General features: G+C 42.8%; 2 long non-coding RNA genes across 2 annotated transcripts in view; both read left to right on the top strand.

Annotated features, from left to right (window-relative positions):
• Positions 1–5683, top strand: part of LOC310840253 — a 31053-nt gene extending 25370 nt beyond the window's left edge. Inside the window, exon 3 of the long non-coding RNA XR_014561875.1 lies at positions 5315–5683. This is a non-coding gene — a long non-coding RNA (uncharacterized lncRNA). The remainder of the gene's footprint in view (positions 1–5314) is intronic.
• Positions 4650–4893, top strand: LOC310840261. The gene is made up of 2 exons (XR_014561882.1): positions 4650–4717; positions 4761–4893. It is a non-coding gene; the product is annotated as an uncharacterized lncRNA (long non-coding RNA).
• Positions 5684–9076: the final 3393 nt, after the last annotated feature.

Genomic DNA, 9076 nt, shown 5'->3' on the forward strand with positions numbered 1-9076 from the left:
ATACAGGACTCCAGAACTAGTCTCAGGTGCAACACACAGAAAATGCTACTCTATTGACCAAGCTAAGGCAGAAGGTCAAGTCCCAGATATTTGTAATTGGACCCAGAAGATCAATAGGCTTTATGTTGCCTGAACACTGGTTCTGGGTGGTCCTCATATTCATAGGGGCAGATATTCGGCGGGCTGCACTAGGACAAGAAGGGAAATTCCCATTTCGCAAGTGGTTCTTAGGATTCAAGTCTTTGTTTTTATCTTGATCTCTGTATATGTCTTTGTCATATATAAGTACACGGAGGTACTGGGGCTTAGTAGATACAAACACTTGACCATATCTCTGAACTTGAGCCCATCCATTCATCCAGCCTAAAACCTATGAAAGGGTTCACTGAACATTGGTGCTTAGTGGATTGCACCCGACTCCCTTCTGCAGTCCCCAGCCTTACAATCCCTTCCCAGCAAGCTGCAGTAGATAATGAAGTCTCAACGTGTAGAAAATGCTCTAAATGAGGATCTAGCCTTTGATTTCTTGTACATTTGGCAAGCTGCCTTCTCCCAATTACCATGTACCGTATTTTTAGTGATTACTCTTTCTACTGAGAAAAGAAAGTACAGGGCTGCGCAAAGGGTGGGGAGCCAAAAGGGAAACAATTTTGCTTGCTTTTTGGTGGATTAAGTCACTAAGTATTTTTTAAGTGCATCAGGTTTTACCTTTGTGAAGATTCTGTCGCTCCATTGGAGAAGAACACAGATTCACAACAAAAATGGTTCAAGTATCCATTGGCTATAACTCAGCTGAACAAACAGCTATTCTCACTCTGAAGCAATTTTTTTTCCATATGTTCATGGAGCTGAACCTAATCTGATCTACTATTTTTGAGTCATTGAAGAAAATGCTGAATATACTCCAAAGTATTTGAGATGCTCATACACAATGAGGCCTGTTTAATTTGCTTGTGTGCCAGAATCTTGCCAATGAGAGCTTGTGTATTGTAGCAGCTAAAGAGATTGAGCTGTCACCCAGGAAGTCCCTGATTAAAAATCTCAGTTCAGCCAGGAACTGGCTAGCTGCCCTTAGCCATGCCACTGCACTGTTTTATCACCCTCAGTTTCCTGTTCCTCTTCTATGTAATATGGGAATAATAGTATATATGCAATATATATATAGTACATATATAATAGTGATATACCTTATCCCAGGAGTCCATGCAACAGACCAGTAAGGTATTCTGTATTATTATCCCCATGCTCCAGATGGGAGCTGAGGGAATCATAGCTTTCCAAAGGCTAACCGGAGAGGTTATTTCAGCAGTGTAAAGGGAGCTGGTTTTAATAGCTTTACTGAGCTACTAATGTTCTCTTTAATTACTGTCAAAAACGTCCTATTTCTGCCAATTTCATTTGGCCAGTCTTTGAGAAATGAAATGAACAAAGATACAGCTTTTTTATCCCAGAACTGTTAAGAAGTGCAAATGTATGTGTAGTAATATCCATATCCATAGTAATATCCCTGAAATAGTTGCATTTTTGAATGGATAATTTTTCCTTCTCTCCTGAGGCTTAGTTTCCAACTGAGAAACCAGCAAAACCAACATACATAACTTTCAGTGCAAAGTGAAAGTTCCTGAATAACTTCAATGGATAGGTATATTTTATAGGGCCTACATTAGGATTCACAATGAGAATCTTTATGAAAGTCCCCGGCTCCTCGGGCTCTTCCACGTAGTCATCCAAGGCACTTCCTGACTTAACAACTTGGTGGAAGCAACCTGTTCGAACCTCACCTTTGCCATGGGCTCAAATTAAGGCTTTAGGCAAGCCACTGCTTCTCACCCTTATCAGTACAGAGTTAATTTGGTCTACTTTACCAGGTTGTTGCAAGGGATTAGTAGGAGGTTATATCATAGAATCATAGAATCATAGAGTTGGAAGAGACCACAAGGGCCATCGAGTCCAACCCCCTGCCAAGCAGGAAACACCATCAGAGCACTCCTGACATATGGTTGTCAAGCCTCTGCTTAAAGACCTCCAAAGAAGGAGACTCCACCACACTCCTTGGCAGCAAATTCCACTGTCGAACAGCTCTTACTGTCAGGAAGTTCTTCCTAATGTTTAGGTGGAATCTTCTTTCTTGTAGTTTGGATCCATTGCTCTGTTTCCGCTTCTCTGGAGCAGCAGAAAACAATCTTTCTCCCTCCTCTATGTGACATCCTTTTATATATTTGAATATGGCTATCATATCACCCCTTAACCTCCTCTTCTCCAGGCTAAACAGGCCCAGCTCCCTTAGCCGTTCCTCATAAGGCATCGTTTCCAGGCCTTTGACCATTTTGGTTGCCCTCCTCTGGACACGTTCCAGTTTGTCAGTGTCCTTCTTGAACTGTGGTGCCCAGAACTGGACACAGTACTCCAGGTGAGGTCTGAGAAACAGTTCAAAATGAGAAACAGTTCGAAATGCTGATTATTATTATTATTATTTTACCCATTTGACAATTCTTGTGTGCCTGTCCTCTGCCATCCCCATGAAAGGCATCAGTTATCTGGTCCGCACCATGATAATGTAAACTAAAGGGGATTAACTTATTCCCATTGGGGTTGCAGGGGAAGAAGATAGGCAGGTATAGTTTACTCTTCACTCTCTTTTTGTTTTATTTTTACAAAGCCCATCAGTTGTCTCTCAACTGCACAAATTACATTGTGTGACCATTTGGGGACGGACAGACTGAAAATGCATACTAACCTCATGCTTCCAGAGGGGTAATCATAAGAAGTCTGCTGCAGCCAACACAAAGTGAATTGTGGCACCCTCAAAACATAACGGGTTTGTAGCAGAGTAAACTTCATAGAATAGGTTTCTGTGTGGGCTAAAGTCCGCTTCATTAAAAGTGTTATCCTCAATTGGCTTATATAAAGAGAAAAATGGCAAAAAGTGGTGTCAAATAGTTATGAAAGACAAGAGGTACAGTCTGAGACAATTCTGTGCAAATCTCAAATGTATAAAAAACAGCCATAGGGACCATTCATTGCAGCTGTAATAGGCAACCTTTAAACTACAGCACTTTTAAATAATGAGATCACAGAAGCACAGCCAAACAAAGTAGGATGGTGGAATGCAATCAAGCACTCAACTATTTATCAGATATCGAGCTTGCACTTAGAAGTGTGCATGAGGAAGCAGAGGAGTATACAAACTTCATACAGCTAAAAAAATATTTTGCAGAATAGTGTGACCTGTTTAAACATGCACTTCAGCATGAAATGGAATGTGGTTGAGTGAGGGAAAGGAGTTGCGCTGGTCTCTATTGCAGATTATGTACGTACATATTACAATACGATATATGATATATGATATATGATATATCTTTATTGTCATTGTCCCATGCAGGACAATGAAATTGAAAAACTACATAAAACTACATAAAAACTACATAAAACTACTACAAAACTACATAAAGCATTCAAAAACCCCTAAAAACTCTTAAAACCCCATTTTAAAATACACTATACTATAGAAACCCCTTATGCTGTGTTTAGAACCAGAATTGCATTTGCATAGAAACTGTTTCTCAGGCGGCTAGTCCTGGCCTTTATAACCCTATACCTTCTTCCCGAAGGCAGAAGCCGAAAGTGCATACTTTCCTGGGCTATCTCTGCCGCTTTCTTATGGCACCTGGCAGCATAGATTTGATCTAAGGTGGGAAGAGTGCACCCAATTATTCTCTCTGCAGTCTTTACAACCCTGGCCTGGATAGAATTGTTTTTTCCCTGGCTGTGCAGCTCCCAAACCACACACAGAGACCATAAGTTAGTACCCAAACCACCATATTATTGTCAGTGACACTTGCCTAACCATAGGCTTAATAATAAAGGCCATGGATTGAACTAGACCTTCTACAAGCAAGCAAGTGCTCTACCCACTGAGCTATTATTCCTTTCCAAGACTCCAGGAGCACTGAGCAAAAGACGTGTGAACTGTAGGTAGTAAATGGGAATAAATGTTTGCAAACACCTTCAAAAGCATGACTATGCAGAGGCCATTCTGAAAGAGCTGTGTTGCATTATAAGACAAATGTAATAATCACGACATAGTGAGACGTGGGTAACTGGCCCCCGCAAGAAGTGATGCCTCAACACCTTCCATCAGGAAGATTTTGGGCATCACATGGCAGGTCAGAGTCTCAAACAAAAATGTGCTCTCCCAGGTCCACATTCCTAGAATGTTTGCACTCCTGTCTCAGTGACATCTTGGTCACATCCACAGAATGGAAGATGGAAGTATCCCCAAGGATGTCCTCTACGGGGAGCTGGCTTGAGGCAACAGACCCATTGGCAGACCAACTCTAAAATTACAAATAATAATAATCAGTTTATTATTTGCACCCTGCCCATGGCTTCTGGCATATACAGAAACATAATAAAACATGCAAATGTGACATGATAAACATAATAAAACATGCAAATGTGACATGAAGGCTGGCAACATTAACCACACTGTATGGCAGGCATGTCCAGAGTCCGTTTCGGGGGCTTAATTTGGTCCGCTGGTCGGTTTAATCCTGCCCCTGTTGCAGTTTAAAAATAAGTTAACAACTTTAGTTGGCCCTTTGGTCAGCCCTCGCGTCCCTCCACTTCATCAGATCTGGTCTGTTATGTACTGAAGTTCTCACCCTGGGCCAGCAGGGGGATACTGTAGATAGTTATGCAAATGAAGGATCGAAATGTTCAGTGATTGGATAGTTTGTAGGCAAATGAAGGATTGAAAGTGACGTTCAGTGATTGGCTAGTTACAGAAAATGGTTACTGTTGCATTCTAGTGGAGCTCTATATAAGCAGGCTGACTGAGCTCCTCAGTTCAGTTCTGTTCCAGCTTACAAATAAAGAGCTGCTTTGGAAGAATCGCTGTGTCGTCTGATATGTTCGCCCACAACTTAACATGGTCCTCTTTGAAAAATGTTTGGACACCACTGTGCATGGGAATCCCTTGCAGACAACTGCAACACCTGGAGATAATCAGGGTATGTATCCACAGCAATGATCAGAGGAGGAATTACTGGAAAGCCAGTGTGGTGTAAAGGTTAAGAGCAGTGGACTCGTAATCTGGTGAACTGGGTTCAATTCCCCGCTCCTCCACATGCAGCTGCTGGGTGACCTTGGGCCAGTCACACTTCTCTGAAGTCTCTCAGCCCCACTCACCTCACAGAGTGATTGTTGTGGGGGAGGAAGGGAAAGGAGATTGTTAGCCGCTTTGAGACTCCTTAGGGTAGTAATAAAGCGGGATATCAAATCCAAACTCTTCTTCTTCTACTACTGCGGGGAGGAGCACAGAAAGAAGAAACATCATGGTACACCTGCATCAGCCTAACCAGACACCTTCACCTGCCCCAGCTGCAACAGAACATGTCTCTCCCATATCGGTTTCTATAGCCACAGCAGGTACTGTACAGCAGTTTGACTTCACCCCCAAAGGCACACTCTTCCATTGTCTCCCAAGACAGACAGATGCCAACCAGATATGGGTAATTGCTGAACTGTGGGGCAGCTTCAACTAATGAGTCCCAGTAGTAGATGTCCACCTACACAAGGACTTCAGCAAGCTTAGTGGGGCTTTCCTTCGTCTCCCCACCAGCACCACCATATTGGCTCAGGGTGGGGGAGGGTTTGGGAGAGCCCCCAAAACAGCACACATGTGGAGTTTGGAGTTTACAGGGTTAAAACTCCTTGGTGTCCTGTATCCGACAACACAGGTGGAAGAGAGGGGCATCATTCCATCTGACAAATTGAGATGCTTGTGCTGAGAGAACCATTGCCACAGTTGTTGTTGTTGTTGTTTAGTCGTTTAGTTGTGTCCGACTCTTCGTGACCCCAGAGCATGCCAGGCACTCCTGTTTTCCACTGCCTCCCGCAGTTTGGTCAAACTCATGCTGGTAGCTTCGAGAACACTGTCCAGCCACCTCGTCCTCTGTCGTCCCCTTCTCCTTGTGCCCTCCATCTTTCCCAACATCAGGGTCTTTTCCAGGGAGTCTTCTCTTCTCATGAGGTGGCCAAAGTATTGGAGCCTCAGCTTCAGGATCTGTCCTTCCAGTGAGCACTCAGGGCTGATTTCCTTCAGAATGGAGAGGTTTGATCTTCTTGCAGTCCATGGGACTCTCAAGAGTCTCCTCCAGCACCATTGCCACAGTACTACACATAATCCCTCCCTTTATGTTTGTTTGTTTGTTTGTTTGTTTGTTTGTTTGATTGTTTGTTTGATTAATGGGAACCAGTCATTTGTTCTTTACCTCAGAATTCTAGGTGTTGTCTGATACCTGCAAAGAGAAAAATCATGATTGGTCCTAATAAAGGTGTATCGCCCAAATGTAGTTGCTGGAAATGTTTTTTTCCTCCTTGTGGACCAACATGGCTGCCTTGGTGTGTTTTTTAAAAAAATAAATTTAGTGGTGGCTCTGTGCTTAAATAGAAATAAAATGAAGTGTGACATATTGTTCTTTCCCTGTGGCCATGTTGTCCAGCATCCTGGTCTCATAACCAATTGTTTTCCTACTTGTAGACATCCTATATTTTATTTGTTGCTTGTTTGTTTGTTTGTTCATTAGTAGTTCCTTGTGTTATTCCATGGTATGCCTTTGTTTTGCTCGGGCCTTTTGGTACATGTCTACTACTGTACTGTCATCCATGCCATAATAATAATAATAATAATAATAATAATAAATAATAATTTATTATTATTATTAATACCCCGTCCATCTGGCTGAGTTTCCCCAGCCACCCTGGGCGGCTTCCAATCAAGTGTTTAAAACAATACAGCATTAAATATTAAAAATTTCCCTAAACAGGGCTGCCTTCAGATGACTTTTAAAGATAGGATAGCTGCTTAATTCCTTCACATCTGAAGGGAGGGTGTTCCACAGGGCGGGCGCCACTACCAAGAAGGCCCTCTGTCTGGTTCCCTGTAACCTCACTTCTCACAATGAGGGAACCGCCAGAAGGCCCTCGGCGCTGGATCTCAGGATCCGGGCTGAACGATGGGGGTGGAGACGCTCCTTCAGGTATACTGGACCGAGGCCGTTTAGGGCTTTAAAGATCAGACCAACTCTTTGAATTGTGCTCGGAAACGTACTGGAAGCCAATGCAGATCTCTCAGGACCAGTGTTATGTGGTCCCGGTGGATTAGTCATTAGTTATGATTGTCCTGATTCATATTTCTCATTAAACTCAACTAATACTTCTCACATTTTCCAGAGACTTTCTGACTTGTCTCCATTAGTTCACCTCATATGAGACTTGTATAGTGTTGATTTACAGGGCTTGTTCTACTTTTGCATTTGGCCAATATTTCTTTGGCTGCTGTTGAATTAGAAGTGAATTCTTACTTGCCAGTCTGACCCTCAAGAGGAGAAGTGCTTTTCATATATGGGTTTTTCCCTTGTCCATCTTCCTAGTATTGTTTCACAACTCCTCAGTTCCCCGTGTGTTAGGAAGTTCCAAGCTACTTATGTCAGCTCCCAGCTTGATTGGGAAGGATATACAATAGCTAGTAGCTACCAGCCATTATGGACCATTGAACACAGCATATTTGGCACCCATTGTGGAAATATCTTCAGCTGCTAACCTTTTCTCTCATCTTTTACATAGCTATCTCCTTGGTTGATATATTCCTTTTTTAAAAGAATCACACTCAAATAGTCGGGAACTGGGTTTGCATTGTTTTTAATGTGCAGTAACCTCAGAATTGAGGGACGCGGGTGGTGCTGTGGGTTAAACCACAGAGTCTAGGACTTGCCGATCAGAAGGTTGGCAGTTCGAATCCCCGCAACGGGGTGAGCTCCCGTTGCTCGGTCCCTGCTCCTGCCAACCTAGCAGTTCGAAAGCACGTCAAAGTGCAAGTAGATAAATAGGTACCACTCCGGCGGGAAGGTAAACGGCGTTTCCATGCAATGCTCTGGTTCGCCAGAAGTGGCTTAGTCATGCTGGCCACATGACCCGGAAGCTGTATGCCGGCTTCCTCAGCCAGTAAAGTGAGATGAGCGCCGCAACCCCAGAGCCGGCCATGACTGGACCTAATGGTCAGGGGTCCCTTTACCTTTAACATCAGAATTAACCAAGAAGCCCACCTGTATTGGAAATAAAGGTATGATTGAGATGACCACCTTTTAACCTAGCAAATTGCAGACAGCACAGCTAGAGTTGCCACTGAAATCCACCAATTATAGAATTATTATTTGTTTTTACATAACATAAAGAGAAACTGGATACCAATTACTATTATCAGCTACGTGATTTTTTCAGAATGGGTATGACCAAGTAACAACTCTACGCATTCTATTTCTACAAAGGATCTCCATTATTAGTTTTCAAGTCATGCTTTCAGTTGCCTCTTCCTTCTTCCAAAAGGCCCTTTCCCCCAGACATTTATTTCTGCAGAAACAAATAATTTGGGCAAATCTCTTTGATAATGCATTCTCAAATTATCATGAGCAGTGCTTCTGAGATATGAGTATCCATGCAAATTATGACTGGGGGAGTAAGTATACTTGAAAGTTGAGTAATGAAGATATAAATCTGGTGTGTGGGTGTTTTTGTTTCATTTAAATTGTTTGATATAAGTAAGAAGGAAGAGGGAAAGGAAGTGAGGAAAAAGGGAGCAGAAAAACTGGCCTGTTTCTTTGTGCTTCAAAATACCTTCCAGCAACTACAGAAGGAAGAATGCAAATATACATCCTGGACCCAGCGTAAGAGATCATGACTTCTCCTGTGGTATGTTATGACCGTTAAGATCAACTAGGGCTGCATACAAACCATACATCTATAAGGCACATGACTTCCCCCAAAGAATATTGGGCACTGTAGTTTGTTAAGGGTGTTGGGAATTGTACCGCTGTGAGGGGTAAGCTACAGTTCCCATGACTGGGGTGTGTGTGTGAGTCATGTACTTTAGACACGCTTTAAATGTATGTCGCTTATGTAGCAAAATAGTGACTGCTGTGTTTGTGGTCAGGGCTGGATATTCCACAGCAGCTGCCCCAACACTGTTAAGTTGTGGGTGAACATATCAGACGTCACAGCGATTCTTCAACAGCTC

The sequence above is a fragment of the Podarcis gaigeae genome (assembly GCF_964106915.1).
Source record: "Podarcis gaigeae genome assembly, chromosome: 2".
Classification (NCBI taxonomy): Eukaryota; Metazoa; Chordata; class Lepidosauria; order Squamata; family Lacertidae; genus Podarcis; species Podarcis gaigeae.